This window comes from Ictidomys tridecemlineatus, chromosome 10, assembly GCF_052094955.1.
Source record: "Ictidomys tridecemlineatus isolate mIctTri1 chromosome 10, mIctTri1.hap1, whole genome shotgun sequence".
NCBI classification, from domain to species: Eukaryota; Metazoa; Chordata; class Mammalia; order Rodentia; family Sciuridae; genus Ictidomys; species Ictidomys tridecemlineatus.
The window spans coordinates 112967996-112990515 of NC_135486.1; the positions used below are offsets into that span (position 1 = coordinate 112967996).

Genomic DNA, 22520 nt, shown 5'->3' on the forward strand with positions numbered 1-22520 from the left:
ATAAAACTAAATTACATCACTTCTAGATGGTATGGATTCATTCTTTCATGCTGGAGTGTGGAGGGAAATAATAATGAAAAGCCCAATTGGGTTTGGGGTGTTTGTCAGGTTGCTAATAGATTTTATACTGGCGGTAAATAAGTCTCTTTACTGATGCTAATCTCCCAGAGAAAGGAAAGATAATACAAAAAAAAAAGAATAAAAATTCTTAAAATTTCTGTCAGGTATTTTCTGTTCTAGACACTCATCATTTATACATTTCTGTGAATTTCAGGGTGGGAGAATTGAGTTTTTTGAAGGAAGGATGTGCTAAGAGAGGTTCACAGAAAAGAGGGAATTGTTCAGTCAGCCTCCCAGGGAGTCTGAGGGGCTATGGTGCATTGTACAAATGGTTCTACAGCCAGGAGGGCACAGGAATCACCATATGAACAGGTACAGTCCTCAAGAATATTTTTAGCAGATAACCCAGAAGATGAAGAGACTAATTTTCCCCAGAATTCCCAAAGCTTGAAAGGGTTACGTTCCCACTACATGTGATAAGAACTTATGCATTAGCTGTATCTGTCGAATTCTGGTTCATCACTCTATGTGCAAACTCAGAGCCAATCAGATTATTACTGGGAATACACATCACCATGAATCCCCAAACCCATAGGAATATAGATTTCAGTACAGGGAGAAGCTCAAGCAGTCTGCCTAATATCAATAGAAAATTCTTAAGTTGTGTATAACAATTTCAATTCCATCATCTATTTTGATCTTCTGAATAGTTAAGGAAAACAGGAACCTGATTAGGCCACCAACTCCAGGCTTCTGGAGGAGAAAAGGCTGGACAGTGACTCACAGACAGAAAAGCATAAGGCGGATAACGAGGAGCACCCAGGTGTCTATGAAAGAATTCAGGAATAGGTTCTTCACCACTTTTCCTCATAAGTTTTGAATTCTGTATCTTTCTTTCAGCAAGATTGGCTGCCCTTTGCAGAACTGTGCCTGCAGAGTGTCCCTTCTGTGACAAGCTATGATTCAGTGAGGCTAGTTTTTGTACTGGGGAAGGAGGTGGGGCCAGGGATGAATCCAGTGGAAAGGCCACCTTTGCATCTCCTGGAATTGGAGGGGTCAAGTGTCCTCTTTGCAGCTGGCAAAGAATCACGCACTCTCCTTCTTTGACCTTTGTTTGAAAACAGGGACTTACAGATACTGCCTTGGGTAAAGACATTGACTCTGGGGCCTGCAGCTGTACAATGAGTAACTAAAAGCAGGATAAAGCTTGGCATTCTGCCTTCATTCAGGATCCTTTACTAACTTAATATTTGTGACTACTCAGCTGTGCACATAGACATGTTAATAATTTAAGGAATGCTCATACAAAAACTAGCAATAGATTACCAATTTATCTAATCTGTCTTATCCCCCTTGAATATTAAGGCAATATTGAAGGAACATTCAACTATCAGCTTTTTAAAAACATATTCTTTTTAGTTGTAGATGAGCAAAACACCTTTGTTTAATTCATTTAATTTTATGCAATGCTGAGGGTCAAAGCCAGTGCCTCACACATGACAGTCAAGTGATCTACAACTGAGCCACAACCCCAGCCCCTCAAGTGTCAGCTTTTACAGTATCTTGTTTCAGAATCCCAGGGTGCTTCCCAGAAATCTTCAGTCATTGTTTATTTCCTTCCAGGAAAGGCAGAGCTTGTAGACAGATATACACAGGAGTTTATTTCCTGAACAGGAGCAATCATCTCATGGGACATACACTGTTTCTTTTAGGATTCCAGGTCTGGTAGATAAATATCCTGAACAGTAAATGAAATTTATTCCTTTCAAGTGGTAAGAACTTCTCAGGAGCCACCTAAGAGTGCTAGAAGTGAGATAGTGATCCCTCAGACCTCAGTTTGGACAAGACTGCTTCACAATGCATACCTCTTCCCCACTGTCCCAATTCTGCTTCTATTTAAACCTTCAGGTCATGCCAGCACCCAGAAGACATGACTAAAAACATGGATAACCTTGTCTTTCTGGTGTGGCTGCACTGACTAAAGTTCTTTTTTTGATGTTTGCAATTTCTTTTTGGATTTTGGGGCGGGGGTGAGTGGCCAGACCTTGATTTTGTACCTGGCATGGGACTCCCATAATTCTTTACATTCTTATTTTGTGGAAAATCAATAAATCACTGTGTAGTCAATAATGCCAAAGGTTATGTGATATTATGACAAACTCAACTGAAGCTACTGGGACTAATCTCCTTATGTGTTCTTGGAACCTAGCTGCTTTTCTTTTTGCTGATTTTGTTGTTGTTGTTGTTAGTGTTATAAGTGGACACAATATCATTATTCTTATTTTCCTGTGATGCTGAGGATAAAACCCAGTGTCTCACACATGGTAGATGAGCATTCTACCTCTGAGAAAACCCAGTCCCATAGCTGCTGTATGTACAAATCTTGAGACCTTTTTGAACACAAGCTCCATCCATATATCTTTGCCCACACAGGTTCCTCTGCCTAGGATAATTTTGTGCCTCAGAAAAGACTCCTGCTGAACCTCCAAAAGCCAGCTCTTTTAGCACCTATTTTGGTAGAGTCTTTCCTTACTAATCTCAAAGAGGAGGACAACTTATTCCTCGTCTCTTCTCCTTTGAACTCTATAGTCTGAGGCGGGAAGATTATGAGTTCAAAACCTGCTTCATAAATGCAGTGAACCCCTCAGCATCATATATATATATATATATATATATATATATATATATATATATATATATATATATATAACAGCAGAAAAAACTGGTCATTACCCTATGTGCATATATGGTTACATGACTGGTGTATATCTGTATCACATACAACCAGAAGAATAAGAATTTATACTCCATTTTTATATAATGTGTCAAAATGCATTCTACTGTCATGTACAACTAATTAGAACAAATAGTGAAGTGTTGGGGATATGGCTCAGTGACTAAGCACCCCTGGATTCAAACCCCAGAACCAAAATAAATAAACAAATAAATAAAAATAAATGAATAAAGGCTGCACCTCAGTGGAGAATCACGTCTGGTTTAATTCCCAGTTAAAAACAAAACAAAACAAATTCTCATAAACCAAGAAATGAACAAACAACCACCATCACCACCAGCAACAGTACTTATTCCTCTGAAGCAACTTCTGTGCTCTGCACACACTTCCATTGTTGTCTTCTCTACTCTTATAGCACATTGCTTGTTTCCACTAGTGTTTCCCTGAACCAGACATTGAGCTTCTCAAGGGCCCAGTCTGGGTATTATCCACTATTGTAGCCTGATATCCAGCAGAAGGTTTTACTCCTGGCATCAAGAAAAGTTGGCTGAGTTGAACTGAGTGAGATTGTTGTGGTTGTGCATGATCCTTTCTGGGGAGTCTTTGGTGACCACTTCATCTTCCTACCTTGTTAATATACCAAGAAAAGTTGTCTCTGTGTCAGTCACCTTAACTGTACTTTCAGTCTGATCTGTACTAATTCTGTTGAGAAGATGGCCTCTCGAGGAGAGATGGAACATAGACAAGATGGAGCTGATGGTCTCACCAGTGTGTATTCATGTTGCTGTGCAGTTCCTGAGGGAATATTGCAGTACACAGCAAGTTACCCAAATTCTTGACAAAAGAGAGGTTCATGCTTTCTGGAAATTCTGCATGTCCCAAACCAATGGATGTGAAAGAAAAGAAAAAGAAAACAGCGGCCTGCATGGACACATAGACCTCCAACCCCCTTGGTGCAATGCCAGAGCGGATACAAGGTCTAGGAACACCAAAATATGATTTGACCTTTTCCTTTGGGATCATAAGTCAGAATATATGGCCTCCTGATTTTTGGTGAATAAAGGGTTAATTAAATGGGTGGGCATCAATTCTGGGAAGCTAAGAGAGGAACAGCTCTGTAACAGGTGTCATTACTACCTGTGAGCCCCATCACTTTAGTGATGAAAGACATCCCCTGATTGTATGGAAATAACACCAGTTTTTTATCTAATTTCACCATATGATTGACTATCTATCTAATTGGAACATTATCTAATATTCTGTGTCTACTTGGTCTGAGGAATTAAGGATTGGGTGATAAATCTTCAAAGTTCTTAAAAATCAACAGAAAAAAAGTAGGAATTTAAGCAACACAAGGAGGTCATTTTTTTTTATCTGTTCTCAGTGTCAACCTTCTGTATAAACTTGTAACCACCCCAGGCAACTCTTCCCATCTCTCTGGTCTGTAAATCCCCAGGGATTCCTGACACTAGCCTGAAAATGTGGACTTCTCACTGGCAAAATATGATAAGGTTTGAATGCATGTGAAACAACATTCATTCATCAAGGAAAGTTTGAAATATCATTTCATAACTATAAACAATTTAATTAGTCCACCCAAACTCTAATCATTTTTATTTTTTTTGGAGACACATTCCTATGGAAACTATATGTTTCTATGTTATAAAAACATGTGTTTTTCTGAGATAATGTAATGACTAAATCTAATTTGACTTTCCACCTGCTCTGCTTACATGAGGTACAGCTCACATATGTTAAAATGGACATAATGGAGTTTTACTCAGCCATAAAGAATAATGAAATTATGTCATCTAATAGGAAATGTATGAAACCACAGAACATCAGAATAAGTGGAATAAACCAGATTCAGACAGTCAAGTGTTGAATGTTTTCTGTCATACACAGCAGCTATACCAAACTAAGAAATAAAACGGGGAGTGAAATCCTATGAAAGTGAAAGGGAGATCAGGGGGGCAGAAAAAGGGGATTGAGAGGAAGGAAGGAGCAATGGGAAAAAGAGAGAAAAAATAAAATTAAATTTACCAAATTATGGTATGTGCATAAATGAATGTATTACATACATTGAATTTCACCTTTATGTACATCTACAAACACTAATTTAAAAGCTATAAATAAATAGAACACCAAGAGATTAAATAAAGTGGAACAGGGGGAAGGAGGAGAGGAGAAAAAGTGAATGCACTGGGGACCAAAGTGAAGCAAATTATATTTTATGCTTGTATGATTACATCAAAACAAACCCCAATATTATATATAACACACAAATAGAATCATTAAAAAACTGGCATCAATATCAATAGGATAATCTGTGCTTAGGACTGAAATGTAATATGTACCAGGTATTAACCAATGCATTGGACCATTCATTGATTGGATTATGTGTTATTTGGTGTTAAATTTTTTTTCAGTTCTTTATACATCCTAGATATTAATGCTCTATCAATGTGTATATGGTTAAAAATTTGCTCCTATTCTATAGGCTCTCTATTCACCTCATTGATAAGAAGCTTTTCAGTTTGAATTCATCCCAATTATTGATTTTTGATTTTTATTCTTGCACTATAAAGGTCTTATTAAGGAATTCACGGCCTGATCCAACATGATGAAGATTTGGACCTACTTTTTGTCTATTAGGTTCAGTGTCTCTGCTTTAATTCAGTGTCTCTGGTGTAATTTCTTGGTCCTTGATCCACTTTGAGTTGAGTTTTGTGCATGGTGAGAAATAGGGGTTTAATTTCATTTTTTGCATGTGGATTTCTAGTTTCCCTAGCCTCATTTTTTGAAAAGGCTCTATTTTCTCCATTATAAGTTTTTGGCTCCTTTGTCTAGTATGATATAACTGTATTTATGTAGGATTGTCTCTGTGTCCTCTATTCTGTACCATTGGTGCCAATACCATGTTGTTTTTGTTACTATTGCTTTGTAGTTTAGTTTAAATTCTGGTATAATGATGCCGCCAGCTTCACTCTTCTTGGTAAAGTTTGCTTTATGTATTCTGGGTCTCTAATTTTGCCAGATGAGTTTCATTATTGCTTTTCTATTTCTATGAGGAATGTCTTTGGGATTTTGATTGGGATTGCATGAAATCTGAATAGTGCTTTTGGCAGTATCATCATTTTGAAAATATTAATTCTGTCTCTCCAGGAGCATGGGAGGATCTTCCATCTTCTGAGGCTTTTTCAATTACTTTCTTTAGTGTTCTGTAGTTTTATATTAGAGGTCTTTTACCTCTTTCATTAAGTTGATCCCCAAATATTTTATTTATTTATTTACTTTGAGGCTATTGTAAAGAGGATGATTTTCCTAGTTTCTCTTTCAGAGGATTTGACACAAATGTAAAGAAAGGCCTTTGGTTTATGGGTGTTGATTTTACATCCTGCTACGTTGCTGAATTCATTTATTAGTTCTAGAATTTTTCTGGTGGAATTTTTTGGATCTTCTATGCATACAATCATGCTGTTGGAAAACAGTGAGAGTTTGACTTCTTATTTTCTAATCCATATCCATTTAATTTCTTTAATCTGTCTAATTGCTCTGGCTATATTTTCAAGAACTATGTTAAATAGAAGTGGCAAAAGAAGGCATCACTGTCTTCTTCCAGTTTTTAGAGGGAATGCTTTCAATTTTTCTCCATTTAGAATGATGTTAGCCTGTGGCTTAGCATAGATAACTTTTACAGTATTGAAAATGTTCCTGTTATCCCTAGTTTTTCTAGTGTTTTGAACATAAAGGAGTGCTTTATTTAGTCTTTTCTGCATCTATTGAGATGATCATATGATTCTGATCTTTAAGTCTATTATGTAATGAATTACATTTTATAATGAATGAATTGTACTGATTTGATGAATTACATTTATATTTATGTTGAACCAACCTTACATCCCTGGGATGAACCCTATTTGATTGTAGTTCACTATCTTTCTAATATGTTTTTGTATTTTATTGGCCAGAATTTGATTGAGAATTTTTGCATCTATGTTAATTAGAGATAGTGATCTGAGGCTTTCTTTCTTTGATCTGTCTTTGTCTGATTTTGGAATCAGGGTAATATTGGCATGATAGAATTAGTTTTCAAGTGCTCTCTCTTTTTCTCTTTCATGAAATAGTCTGAGGAGTATTTGTATTAGTTCTTTGAAGGTCTTGTAAAACTCAGCTATGTATCTGTCTGGTCCTGGGCTTTTCTTGTTTGGGAGGATTCTGATGCCATCTTCTATTTCATTTCTTAAAATTTATCTATGTAACTTTTGAATATTATCCTGATTCACTTTGAGCAAATCATATGACCCTAGAAATTTGTCTATAACTTCGATATTTTCTATTTTACTGGAGTACAAATTTTCAAAATAGTTTCTAATTATCTTCTGTATTTCTGTCGTGTTCATCATGATATTACCTTTTCCATCACAGATGTTAGTAATTTGAGTTTACTCTCTCTTCTTTGTAAGCATGGCTAACGTTTTATTGATTTTATTAATTTTTTTCAAAGAACTAACTTTTCATTTTGTCAATTTTTTTTCAATTGTTTCTTTTGTTTCAGTTTCATTGATTTCATATCTGATTTTAATTATTTCCTGTCTTCTACTGCTTTTGGTCTTGATTTGTTGTTCTATTGGGGGGCTTTCAGATGTAATTTTAGGACATTTATTTGTAGACTTTTTATTTTTTAAAGGAATAAACTCCATGCAATGAACTTTCCTCTTAGTATGGCCTTCATAGTGTCCCAGAGATTTCAATATTTGTGTCAGTGTTCTCATTTACCTCCAAGAATTTTTAAAATTATTTTAGATTTTTTGTGTAGTTGTACATGGACATTATGTCTTTATTTTACTTATTTTCATAAGCAGTTTTAAGGATCAAGCCCAGAGACTCACACATGCTAGGCAAGCATTGGGTCACTGAGCCACAACCTCTAATAATTTTTAATCTCCTCTTTGATGTCTTTCAGAACCCATTGTTCATTCAATAGCATAATATTTACTCTCTAAGTTTTGGAGTATCTTCTATTTTTTATTTTGTTATTGATTTCTAATTTTATTTCATTATAATCAGATAGAATGTAGGGTAGTGTCTCTACTTCTTTGTATTTGCTAAGAGTTGCTTTGTGGCATAATATATGATCTATTTCAGAGAAGGATCTATGTGCTGCTGAGAAGAAAGTGTATTCACTCATTGGTGGATGATATTTCTCTATATGTCTGTTAAGTCTAAGTTATTGATTGTATTATTGAGTTCTATGATTTCTTCGTTAACTTTTGTTTGGAAGATCTATCCAGTGGTGAAAGAGGCATATTAAAGTAATGCAGAATTACTGTATTGTGGTCTATTTGACTCTGGAATTTGAGAAGAGTTTGATTGGTAAGCATAGATTCTCTACTGCTTGGACATAATTTTTATGTCTTGTTGATGTATGGTTTCCTTAAGTAGTATGCAATGTTCTTCTTTATCCCTTTTGATTAACTTTGGCTTGAAGTCTATTTGATATGAGGGTGGAAACCCCTACTTGTTTCCACAGTCCACGTGCATGTGCTTTTTCCCAATCTTTCACCTTTGGTCTGTGGATGATTTTTCGTATGAGATGAGCCTTTTGAATGCGTCATATTGTTGGGTCTTTTTAAAAAAATGCCACCTGCCACTCTATTTCTTTTGATTGGTGAGTTAAGGGCATTAATATTGAGGGTTACTATTTAGACATGATTTGTATTTTAAAATACCAAAAATAAACATAAATAGTCATTATGTTTATTTTTGGTATTTAAATTGACTTGGTTTCTCTTTTGGCTGATTTATCCTTTAGTGTAATAACTCCCTTTGCTGATTTTCATTGCTGTTTTTTATTTTCTTCTCATGGACTATTTTGCCAAAGGGGTTCTGTAGTGCAGTCTTTCTAGTTGTAAATTCTTTGAACTTACATTTGTCATGGAAGATTTTTATTTCGTCATCAAATCTAAAGCTTAATTTTGCTGAATATGATTATTTTTTGACATCCATTTTCCTTCATAGCTTGGTATATATTTTTGCAGAATCTTTTAGCTTTCAGGGTCTGGATTGAAAAATCTGCAGAGATCCTAGTTTGTTTTCCCTATATGTGATCTCATTCCTTTATCTGTGGCTTTTAATTTTTTATCCTTACTCTGTATGCCAGACCTTTTCATTATAATGCATCTTGGTGTAGATTTGTTATAATTTTGGTTTCCTATAGGCCTCTTGTATTTGATTTTCCAATTTATTCTTCATACTTAGGAAATTTTTTAATATTATTTCATTGAAGAGATTGTGCATTCCTTTGGTTTGAATCTTTGTCCCTTCCTCTATCTCAATAAATCTTAGATTTGGTCTTTTGAGGTTATCCCATAATTATTGGGTGTTCTGTTTATCCTTTCTTAACTTTTTCGCTGTGCTCAGGTTTACTTTCAAGCTTGTATATTTTTTTCTTCATTATCTAACATTCTGTCTTCCAAGTGATCTAATCTGTTGTTTATGCTTTCTGTTAAGTTTTTGCTTGTTTGTTGATTGTTTCCTTGATTTCTGATTTTATTTTCAGAATCTCTCTTTCTTGAAGTCCTCTTTTGCTACCGATATTTGCCCCCTTATCTTTTTGTTGGTGTGATCAATGGTTGCCTGTATTTTCTCAGTTAGGTCATTCTTTACTTTATAGGTCATTTTAATTTTGTATATTTTTAATTCCTTTTCTGACATTTCATCAACTGTACTGTCCATGGATTCTATTATTATAGTATCTTTGTGTTTTGGGGACAATTTTCTCCTTTTTTTTTCCATGTTGTGTATGTGTCTTCCTTTTTTGCAGTGCAAATATGTGTTATTACAGTTTCTACCCTATAATCTTATACTTTTCCTGAAGATTACTTGTACCTCACCTTGGTTTTGGACTTCTGGCCCCCAGCCAATGTCCTGTGATAATGCTACTGTAACTAAATATGATGGTGGCAATAGTGGAGATAATTCAAGATACCTGTGGGGTTGTCTTAAGATGGATGCAACTACTTTCAGAGATGGGGCTAAAAAGTGGGCCTTACAGTGGCTTTGAGCTGTCTGTTCTGAGATGCAGCTGCCTCCACGCCCTACCTGTTTTCCCAAGGTGGAGACTACTGCATAAGGAAGGTTATGGTGATACTTATAGAGGCCCAATATGGAGGTGGGGTTAGGCCTGAGTTCTGTTGTAGGTCTGCCAGTTGGCTGGGTGGACCTGGGATTTCTTCCACCCTTTTTTGAATGTTTTCTTGCATTTAGCACAAAAAGACTCGCCTTGGACTTTCACAAATTTTAACCTGGAATCAGCCTTTTGTCTAACCAGCCCTGTTTCCTATAGTGAAATATGGTATTTTTGTTCCATGATCTGATCACCAAGATTGATCCACTGGTCTTGCTATTAAAATGTCACTGTTACCCAGTCCCATTAGTGCAGACAAGTATGAATTTAATTTTCTACATTCAAACACTCAAAAACACACACACACTTGTTTCCTCTATTTTTCTATCTGGAAAAGCATAAATTCACAGTTATTCATCCATTTCAGTCCTACTTAACAGGCCGCATCCCAATTTTCTTTACTGAATCATAGAGTCACTTCACCAACATTTCCTATGAAAAACTGGATTTTATTGTCCTTGATGTATTTACTTATTTAAACAATCTCTCTTTTATACAACTAAATTTTATTCATCCTATTCTAAAACCACACACTCTCCTTAGCTCACCTAGGTGTTTTTTACCCTGTTTTGTAAATGAGTGTTTATGACAGGCTACCTCTCTCTGTGGAGCCCATCTTAGGTTCCTTGGGCTTCCATACACAGGCCAGGCTGTACCTTCTGAGGATACCTTCCCAATTGTATCTCATATCTAACTTGAAGCCACCATTATTCACTCCTCTATCACAAAGTGTGTTCTCACATTGCTGGACCACATCTAATGGCATTAGGAGTGAATTATTCAAGAAGGTATGGGGAAGTAAAGGGAAGGAAGAGAAGGGACATGACATAAGATGGAAAAATCTTGTGTAGCTCCTGATACCAGTTGAATCTGAGGAGCAGTGCTATAGAAACAATTGACTATCAACCACTTTCTAATTCAATGATCCTTCTGCTTGTTATCAACTTAGGAGTTGGAGGTGAACTACAAATTTGTTTCTTGCTTTCCAGAATCAACAAGGGAGATAGGATTGGAGTATGAAAGCTAAGCTAGAGATATAGTAATACCTACCTCAGTAGAGTGTTACAAATTTTGTGCTTCAAAAATGACACAAGGCCACTATGAATATTCTTTTCCAGCAATGGGTAAATTCACAGTGGATTAACTCTATCTTACTATTTAATTTGAATTTCTGAAAAAGGTCCATGTATTCACTGATTGTGGTGATCAAAAGATTGAATTTTGATTCTCACTGATTCAGTACTATATATCCCTTAAATAAACATAAATGCTTCAGATAAACATCTATAAGGATATGTTTATTGACTTTCTCATTATAAAATTTATCCCAACATATTTCAAAGAACACATCATATATCAATGTCACTACAAAAGCCACCACAACCACCCTCATTCTAATTAAAAATTATTGAAATATTTGGTGATAATTGTTGATTCTCTAATCAGAGCTCAGGAGGAGCTGCCAGGACTAACTGGCAGTGAGAGGAGAGAGCCCATTATACCCAGAAAGGGTGAGTCTTCACATCCAGAACTGAAGTGGGTACCTCCTTTCCATAAGAAAATACATAATACTTTGCACATACCCTAGCAAGCTCAGCAAAGGTCCAGCATCTCTTATCATTTATCAATTGAGGAATATAGAGTCTATCTTTATTTTGAGTTTTCTTCAAAAAATAAATTTTTGTTCTCTGATGTTCTGGGTCCCAGGCTCTGAGGACAACAATGCAAAAATCCTTAGGAAAGTTCAGGCTCCACTTATTTACCCATCTCTGCACACAGCCTTTAAAATAATGAACTTTTCAGTTTGAAGAAGTCCTTGATTAGTTAATTTCAGGGGAATCTGTAATGTATAGACAAGCACATGGAGAAGCAATGAATGAAACACCAGGAACCAAAGCAGCAAAGTAGAGAAGATACATTAAGCCCAGTGATGCTCCACAAACAAAAAAACTATTTCTAGTATCATGTACTTTGAATTTGTCCTACTCATTCTCTAAGGTGTGTCATGATTGGATAGTAAAATTATTCATTTATCTGAAAAAATTATGTCATAAACATTTATCCTGTACAAGGCCTGAGATAGGCAGGTTTTGTAAGTTCTGGTGAGAAGAACTTTCCTCAAAAATCAGAACCCTGTGGTCACCACACCTCATGACTATGCACAGGGTCTCTCCAGGAGACATGGAGATGAATCTACACTGTGCTTAAGTTCACAATTTATACATACACATGTCACACTAATCTTCATTGAGCCCATATGTTTTTTACACTTTGGTCTTCATAAAGCCATAGATTTGAAGCCCCCATGGTGAAGAACTCTAAATCTCAAAGATGGTGCAAAAGAAACTCACTGAACTATAGATCTAAGAATTAAATAATGAATGATCATATATTTTTCTGTGACTCAGCCCCTCTATTTGGAAAAACATCTTCAAATAAAACATTATGTATATGAAAAGGTACTGACCTGTGTTTCCTTACAAGTTTGGAAGAAAAAGGTCTGCATTACTTTGACAAGAGTAAGTTTTATTTTCATGAGAGCAAACCTCATTTTAATGCAGTTTCGGGGTCCATTTCCAAAGGGCATGTGCATGTAAGGATTGATGCTGTCCTTGTTATTCTTACTGAACCTGGTACCACAATAGATGAGAAGTAAAAAAAATATTAAAACCACAACAGTTACTTGTTTCAGTTTATGCCTTAGACACCCCCAAACAATAGTGTAAAAAATTATTTCATGGGCTAGTAATTGAAATCCAGCTGTGGTTTTGCTCTGAGAATTATTAAGCTATGGAGTTTTTCTACCTTTCTCTTACTTAGCCTATATAGTTTTCCACATTTCTCCTCCTTAGCCTACAGGACCTTTCAGTCTTTTTGAGATGAGATAAATGCTGTTTCAAAGGAAATCATGGTAAATTGAGACAGTAAAGAAAACAAAACACACATAAAATATAAGGAGTATAAGAGTGAATAAATACAATGAAATGAGATAGTGATTATGTCAGTTATGGCACATGATATAAAATTTGAAAACACATAAACACAGACACACACACACACACACAGACACACACACACACATGCACGCACATGCATATACACAAACAGAGTCATGTTGCCATATCTGAGGATAATTAGTTTTAGCATAGGAATAAACAAAAATCCTGGGTGATCAAGTCTCTTATAAAAATAATGGAAACATACTTGTATAATCTATGCATATCCTGAAATATATTTTAAATCATCTCTGGATTGCTTATAATAACTAATAATATTTAAATGCTACATAAATACTTATTGTATTACACTGTTTAGAGAAAACTGACAAGAAAAAACATTTATAAGTTAGTTGAAAGTATAGATGCAAAAACCATACATACACGCTGAGCATGGCACACACCTGTAATGCCAGCATCTTGGGAGGTGGAGACAGCAGGATCCCAAGTTAAAAGTCAGCTTCACCAATTTAGTGAGGTCCTAAACATCTCAGCGAAACCCTACCTGTAATAAAATACAAAATAGGGCTACAGATGTGGCTCGGTGGTGGACCACCCATGAGTTCAACTCTTGGTATCTTGCAAAAAAAAATCATACATGCAGAGGTTCAATGCATATATTATCAGGTGCTAGCAAAAATCAAATATGATACAATCTAGTTTAGCAAAAATATCTACATATGCCTAGAAATATGTTTATGAGAACATGATCATATTATTAATTCATGATTATTTAAAGAATTTAACAAGCTAAAAAGTTTCTTCTCAGCAAAAGAAACAATTTGTGAGGTGAATAAAGAGCCTACAGCTTGGGAGCAAATTTTTACCCCTCACACATCAGATAGAACATCAATCTCTAGGGTATATAAAGAACTCAAAAGTGAAGCACCAAAAAAAACCACAAATAATCCAATCAATAAATAGGCCATGAACCTTAACAGACACTTCTCAGAAAAGGATATACAATCAATCAACAAATATATGAAAAAATGCTCATCATCTCCAGCAATTAGAGAAATGCAAATCAAAACTACTCTAAGATATCATCTCACTCCAGTCAGAATGGCAACTATTATGATGCCATTATAAGGGTTGGCAAGGATGTAGGCGAAAAAGTACACTCATACATTGCTGGTGGGACTGTAAATTGGTGCAGCCCATATAGAAAGCAGAATGGAGATTCCTTGTAAATCTGGGAATGGAATCACTATTTGACCAAGATATCCCTCTCCTTGGTTTATACCTAAAAGGTATAAACATGCTACAGGGACACAGCCACATCAATGTTTATAGCAGCACAATTCACAATAGATAAATTGTGGAGCCAACCTGGATGCCCTTCAGTAGATGAATGGATTAAAAAATGTGGCATATATACACAATGGAATTTTACTCAGTATTAAAAGAGAATAAAATCAAGGCATTATCAGGTAAATGGATGGTGCTGGAGAAGATAATGCTAAGTGAAATTAGCTAATTCCAAAAAAACAAATGCTGAATGTTTTCTCTGATATAAGGAGGCTGACTCATAGTGGGGTAGGGAGGGGTAGCATGAGAGGAATAAACAAACTCTAGATAGGGCAGAGGGGTGGAAGGGGAAGGGAGGAGGAAGGGGATTAGCAAGGATGGTGAAATGTGATGAACATCATTATCTACAGTACAGATAAGAAAACATAAATTGGTGCAAAATACTTTATATACAAACAGAGATATAAGAAATTGTGTACTAAGAATTTTAATGCATTTCATTGTCATTTATTTTTAAAAAAGCAATTTAAAATTTTTTTAAAAGAATTTAGGATAGTGAATGGACATAGCATTCATTTTGTTCCTTGTCACAAATTCATATCATTTTGCAAGAAAGTGTTATATTTATAACAATAAAACTGCTTAAAATACAAAGAAATATATGAAAATAATTACATAGCTACTTATTTGTCATCTATGATAAGAAATACAAAGACTTGCTTGGACAACCCTAGCCCAGGGTGGTTCCCTTTCCCAGAGGCCCTGTACCTTTCAGGGCAGAACTCCTCAGGCTTTGGCCAGTGCTGTGGGTTTTGATGAAGAACAAAGCTTGATATCATCACCACTGTCCCCTTCCTAATGGACACTCTATTGATTCAACATCTTTCTTACAGACCCTCTCAAGTCTGCCAGCAATTCGGTACAACCTGAGAGTTTCATTCACCACCATGTCCAAGTACTCCATCTGTAACACGGTATCATAGGTAGCAGATGCCTGAAGAGAAAAAAAGAGATTTTTGAAAATTTATGTTTGGAACTAACTGTAAACTCAATCTACATAGTTATATTAAAGTGTTAGGAGGTCCGAAGAATAACAGAATGGTGAAGAAGAGTAGTGATTACAATTGACTAAGCATTGTAATAACAATAATGTCCATTTGACAACCATGTCCATGGCCCATTGAGAAGTGCAGAGTAGTTATGAACATAAGAGGCCTATGGAACAATCCCAAATTCAGTGTATAATATCCTCAGCATCATCATGTACAATTTTTCCTCATATGAGGTAAAGTAACTAATAGAATATGACAATTACACTCAGGCAAAATATGTGAAAGTCACTGTTACCTTTCTCTAGAAAAGTCACATGCCTATTTCAAGGAAATAGAAAAGAGGAAATAACCCATTATATATCAGTTTTTTCTTGAATAATTCTGCTTTAAATATATACATATAACTTAGAGATAACACTACATCATTTAAAAAATGTTGGGAGAAACTGGTAACTTCCATCCCAGTACCACCAAAAGAAGGCTAAGATTCGATGGCACCATGTCAAACAATTTCAGTTTCATAGGACACTCTAAGGAGGATAGAAAGCCACTCTCACCCCCACCCCTTGTTGCTGGACCAGTCTCCTGGTTGTTCTTCAGGGCTGCATTGTGAGCTCTGAAGAAGAGGCTTTGTGCCCACTTCACTGCCAAACCAGCCATGTCAGCCCCAGAGACCAGGTGTCTTCATATCCAATAGACTCAATAGACTTTCTGTTTAAGCAGAGGACAGCAGGCACAACATGTGGCTAATGCCTGGTATGACATTGGAGAGGATACAAGGTAGAAGTAAAGAGTTTGGCTCAGGCGTCCGAAAACCTGACTCATCCCCTGGATGCTTCTCTCTAATACATGACTAGAGTGTGAAGTTGTGTGGAGCAGAGCAGAGTTGGCCTGCCCACCAAGACTAGGCTCACTCAGCAGACAGCCAGGCAGGAGCTCATACCACAGATCAGCAGAGCCAATGATCTGGACACTTGAGTGACACATGCTTACACTTCCTAGGTGTCATCAGAGTAACTGGTAATGGATACAACTGAAACTACACTCTTTTAAAAATTTCTTGTAGTTTTGGGAATAGAATTTTCCCCCAAATACTGTTTTCTCCCTCATTTGTCTCTTCAGATCCTTTCCAAATAGAGCTGGTGAAAAAAAATCAGTGTATATATTTTGGCCAAAGCCTCCTAGAAAGTGACGAGGAGGGAGTCTTGTTGAATCTCCACCTCTCTCCTCCCTCTCCAGGTACCATCTTCTCACCTTATTGGGCAAAGCCGCATCAATCTCCGGCTGCAGTTTGGTCTGTGCATCAGGATGGTTGGCCAGTTCATAGAAAATAAAGGAACAAGCACTGCTAATGGTCTCATAGCCAGCAAAAATGAAGATAATTGATTGAGCCACAAGCTCCAGATCAGACAGGGCTAATAAAAGAGGAAACACAACTTAGGTAAATCCAGCAAATCACAACATCAGAAGTTTAAATGAAGAGAAATCCCATTAAAACTCACAGATCACTAGGAAGGACCATGGAAAAGCAATTCAGAGGAATTCTCAGAGTGGTTTTTCATTTCCTTGTCTATCTGATATGGAAGACAAAGGAAAACTTTTTTTAATCCAGTTTTCCTGAGGTCTATACCACTATTGGACTTGGCTACTAACTGTGCCATTCTCAGCACCACCAAAGATAGGTAAGCAGGAAGTGTGAATCAGGCGGTATAGATTCAAACTATACCAGATTTCAAACTATATTACAGAGCAATAGTGACAAAAACAGCATGGTACTGGTACCAAAACAGGCGGGTGGACCAATGGTACAGAATAGAGGACACAGAAACCAACTTACAAAACTACAACTTTCTTATATTTGATAAAGGGGCTAAAAGCATGCAATGGAGGAAGGATAGCATCTTCAACAAATGGTGCTGGGAAAACTGGAAATGCATATGCAACAAAATGAAACTGAATCTCTTTATCTCGCCATGCACAAAAGTTAACTCAAAATGGATCAAGGAGCTTGATATGAAATCACAGACACGGCATCTGATAGAAGAAAAAGTTGGCTATGACCTACATACGGTGGGGTCGGGCTCCAAATTCCTCAATAGGACACCTATAGCACAAGCATTAATATCTAGGATCAACAAATGGGACTTACTCAAAATAAAAAGTTTTTTTCTCAGCAAAAGAAACAATAAGAGAGGTAAATAGGGAGCCTACATCCTGTGAACAAATCTTTACTCTTCACACTTCAGATAGAGCCCTAATATCCAGAGTATACAAAGAACTCAAAAAATTAGACAATAAGACAACAAATAACCCAATCAACAAATGGGCCAAGGACCTGAACAGACACTTCTCAGAGGAGGACATACAATCAATCAACAAGTACATGAAAAACTGCTCACCATCTCTAGCAGTCAGAGAAATGCAAATCAAAACCACCCTAAGATACCATCTCACTCCAGTAAGATTGGCAGGCATTATGAAGTCAAACAACAAGTACTGGTGAAGATGTGGGGAAAAGGGTACACTTGTACATTTTTGGTGGGACTGCAAATTAGTGCAGCCAATTTGGAAAGCACTATGGAGATTTCTTGGAAAGCTGGGGATGGAACCACCATTTGACCCAGCTATTCCCCTTCCGGGTCTTTTCCCTAGAGACCTAAAAAAGAGCATGCTACAGGGACACAGCTACAACGATGTTCATAGCAGCACAATTCACAATAGCAAGACTGTGGAAGCAACCTAGATGCCCTTCAATAGATGAATGGATAAAAAAATGTGGCATTTATACACAATGGAGTATTACTCTGCATTAAAAAATAACACAATCATAGAATTTGGAGGGAAATGGAAGGCATTAGAGCAGATTATGCTAAGTGAAGCAAGCCAATCCCTAAAAAACAAATGCCAAATGTCTTCTTTGATATAAGGAGAGTAACTAAGAACAGAGTAGGGAAGAAGAGCATGAAAAGAAGACTAGCATTAAACAGGGATTAGAGGTGGGAGGGAAAGGGAAAGAGAAGGGAAATTGCATGGAAATGGAAGGAGACCCTAAGGGGTTTACAAAATTATATACAAGAGGAAGTGAGGGGAAAGGGATAAATAATACAAGGGGGAGAAATGAGAGAAGTGGGGTAGAGAGAGAAGTGGGGAGGGGAGGGGAGGGGAGGAGGGATAGTAGAGGATAGGAAGGCAGCAGAATACAACAGACATAAGTATGGCAATATTTAAATCAATGGAAATGTAACTGGTGTGATTCTGCAATCTGTATATGGGGTAAAAATTGGAGTTCATAACCCACTTGAATCAAAGTGTGAAATATGATATGTCAAGAACTATGTAATGTTTTGAACAACCAACAATATAAAAAAGAAAAATAAATAAATGAAAATGAATTAAAAAAAAGAAAGACAAGAAAAAAACAGAACTGCAATGGGAGTATTTGAGTATTACAGAAAAAAGCAATAAATTAGAAAAAAAATTTTTGAATGAGAGAGAAAAATATTTTATATCACTGGATGTGAGTAGATACAGAAATATTTCTTTCCTCTGTTGCATGTAGAAGTATTTCATGTTAATAATGTTGTCTACTGAGAGTATCTAAAAGCAAAAATCCACAAGATGATGACAAATTTTGATTTCTAAATTCCATTAATTGTGAAAACAAAAACAAAAAACAAAGCTGTCACGAGAAACAGAGCAGAAACCTAGAATATCTTAAATCAGAAAGGAAGAAAATACTTAGAAAATAAATGATAAGGGCATAGAATACACTGTATGCTACTATAATGTGGATACATGTCATAGAATGTACAAGACCAAGGCAAACCCTAAGGAAATCTATGAACTGTGAATGGTAGACGTGTCTCAATATAGGTTCCTGGACTGTGATAAATATAACTCTCTGGTGGTGGATATTAGGAGTGAAGCAGTGTATTCCTGACTACATGGAAAACCTCTATGTTTTCAGTTCAATATTGCTATGGACAAAATAAACAGAAGCTACCTTTAAAACAATCATTAAAAAGATGACAAGAATAATAGAGGACTCAGGAGCCTACATGAAAGGGATTCCAATGGACAAATATGGGGGAATTGAGCATCAAAATAAAAATAGTAGGAAAAGAAGTTGAATAAAAATTACCATGCTAGTGAAAGAAATAGTTTATATCAGCTTCAACATTTGAACATGGCTCTAGGTGTGCTTCTCTAGAAAGTTCCTCAGGCTACGGTATATGATATCCAAGCATGCACTTTCTGCAACTAGGTAGAAACACTTTTCTTCCTGGAAAATCTCCTGCACATTTCCAGAACAATTCTTCCCTCTGAGTTTCTCCATCAGTAGATGAGGTAGCAACCTTGTTTACCTTTATGAGACTCCACATCTTTGGAATTCTGTGAATTTATCATAAGCTGAAGAAAATCCACCCGATGCTAGAAACATAGAGATTTCAAAGATAGAAGATCAATTATGAAGTCAGAAATAAATTAATAGTGCAGAAGTAATCTTCCCTTCTGAGACCATGACTTCTTTAAGTACAGAAGTTCATCTGGAGTTTCCTAAGTCATCAGTGAAGAAAAACATCCATATACAAACTGAAGAGTAGGATGTTTCCCTGAGTGAAAACTGGCTGTGGTGTCCAATAGCTACTGGCCTTTGCTCTCCCTACTTGTGAGCTCCTGTAGATTCTGAACATAGCCTCCTGGCCAGAGAGTGGCTGACTTTGTCTCCTGTTACATTTGTTTGCTTAGGGAGAAGTCCTGGACTTCAATATTTTCTTTTACTACCTTAATTCTTTATCAAAGATGCCATAGATTAATCTCCTGATATTTTTAGAGCTCATCATCAGATTTTGGGAAAGCATCTTGAAAGATCCCACCATGCTTGAAGGTATGAACTTTGTACTGACACCTGGAGGGCCCATCCTGGCTCCCTGGCCTGCACACATCCTTGTGCTGGTCTTTGGACATGAGGCAAAACCTTCACCTAAAAAACCCCATGCCTGCTCTATGAGGGTCCAGACAGTGCCAGCTACCCTGAGGATGCCTTCTGTAGAGAGTTTGTAAAGTGAGAGGTTTGGAAATGCAATGATTCTTGACCATATAAAATCTGATGAAATTATAGCACCAGGAAAATAATGTTTATGTTGAAATTTTATCTATTGAAGAGAAGGGATATGATAAAACATTTTTCCTCTATTTAAAAAAATAATTTCAACTGATATATAAGAACATTAAGCTATACACATATTAACAAGGTACCTGATTATTTTGATATATGTATATGCTATTTGATGTTTATGTCAGTTTAGAAACATCTTTAATTGCATTTATCATTTCCTTCTGGTGGATGTTTTCAAAATCTATTAGGCTCAATTAATAAGAACAATTTTAACATAGTGCTGCAATAAACATGAGAGTGCAGATGTCTCTTTGACATACTGATTTCATTTCCCGTGGTTATACACCTAGTAGTGAGATTGCTGGATTATACAGTGGGTCTGCATTTGATTTCTGAGGGTCCTCCTTACAGTTTTCCATAAAGGCTGCCCTAATTTGCATTCTAGTCAACAATGTACAAGGACTCCTTTTTTTTTTTTTTAGAGATTTTGGGCTTTTTCTATCAGCAATATTTATGCCTTGACAAACTAAATTCCATGCCCATTATTTAATTTTAAGTGCTTTCTCTCTGATTCATTATTTTTTCAGTATTTGGAATATATAATTTTCTTTATTTAAATCTTTTTTATTAGTTCTTTTTAGTTATATGAGAGTAGAGTCTATTTTGACATAATTATAAAAGCATGGAATACATCCTACTCTAATTTAGTTCTCTCCCTGATTCATTCTTGAATCTCAATTACCAGATACTAAATTCTTTATTCTTCCCAAATGAGAACCCTCAACTATTCTCAACCAAGAGTTCTTCATCTACCTTTTAAAAATATACAAAGAAGTATGGAAGTCTTACACCCACAGGCATATAAATTATCAAAAATGAACCTCCTCTGTAACCACCACCAAATTTTACCTGTTGTTTCTCTTGAAGGTGACTTTCTTTCATTCTCTTTATAGCTTTCTATAAAAAAATTGTGATATCTTTGGAAACAGAGAGATATTCATTGCCTCATAAATTTGAGTAAGGACTGTAAATATTACTCTAGGGGAAAGAAAAAACAAAGAACACTTCAGTGAAAAATGTAAAGTTTACCTGGAGCAATTACATCTTTTCTACCTATCAGAAAAGTGGAAGTCACAAGGGTTCCTAAAGAGAAACTGTTCGTGATAGGACCACTGATTGGGCTCTAGGCCACTGGTGGAGCAAGAGGATGTCATATATACGGCCACCACCAAACCAGTGAGATCAGTGGCCCCTTCTGCCTCTGTGGAGTGACCAAAGGAGCAAGATGAAAACTCTGACCACTTTCCCCTTCATGTACTGTAATAGAGTGTCTTTGGATAAAACTAGGCTTTAGTCTGAGGCTGCAGTTAATCATGCTCTTCAAGAAAGAGCAGTCAGGATGGGACCAACAGAACATGTGTTCCTTGAGCACCACAGGAGGAATCCAGAAGGCATTATTAGAAAGAAAATTGGGAAACTCATAGTATGAGCAAATTGATCAATATATTCCTGAATAAACACTGAATGAAAGAAGAAATAGAGTGAAATAGATAAAGTATTGAAATGAAAAAAGGAGGCATAATATATGAAACTTATAAAATGGAGAAAAAGCCATCATTGCTCAGAGGAAAATTCTTATCTATTAAATAAAAACAAATATCACAAATGAATGATCAAACTTTACATAATAAATCATGAAAAAAAGAATACAACAGTCACTAATAGGGCATTATGGAAAAATGTGGATATGTAACCGATGTGATTCTGCAACTTGTATTTGGGGTAAAAATGGGTGTTCACAACCCACTTGAATCAAATGTATAAAAGATGATATGTCATGGATTCTGTAATGTTTTGAACAACCAATAAAAATAAATAAATAAAATAAAAAACAACAAAAAATGAAATGCAATTCTTTGAAAAAAAAAACAACAAAATTCACAAAATAATAGCTACACTGACCCAGAAATAGAAAGGCTACAGTTAGTAGCATTCAAAATAAAAACTGGGGAAATACTGACATTATAAACATAGAAAGAATTATAAAGATTTTGTAACAATCAGATTATTATAACAATTATACAAATTACATAAATGAAATAGACAAATTCCTAAAAAGACA

General features: G+C 36.0%; 1 protein-coding gene and 1 pseudogene across 6 annotated transcripts in view; both read right to left on the bottom strand.

Annotated features, from left to right (window-relative positions):
- The window catches only part of LOC144364745 (cytochrome P450 3A9-like), a 466715-nt gene that overhangs the window by 374498 nt on the left and 69697 nt on the right, over positions 1 to 22520 (bottom strand). The window lies entirely within an intron of this gene.
- The window catches only part of LOC144364739 (cytochrome P450 3A9-like), a 67231-nt pseudogene that overhangs the window by 38083 nt on the left and 6628 nt on the right, over positions 1 to 22520 (bottom strand).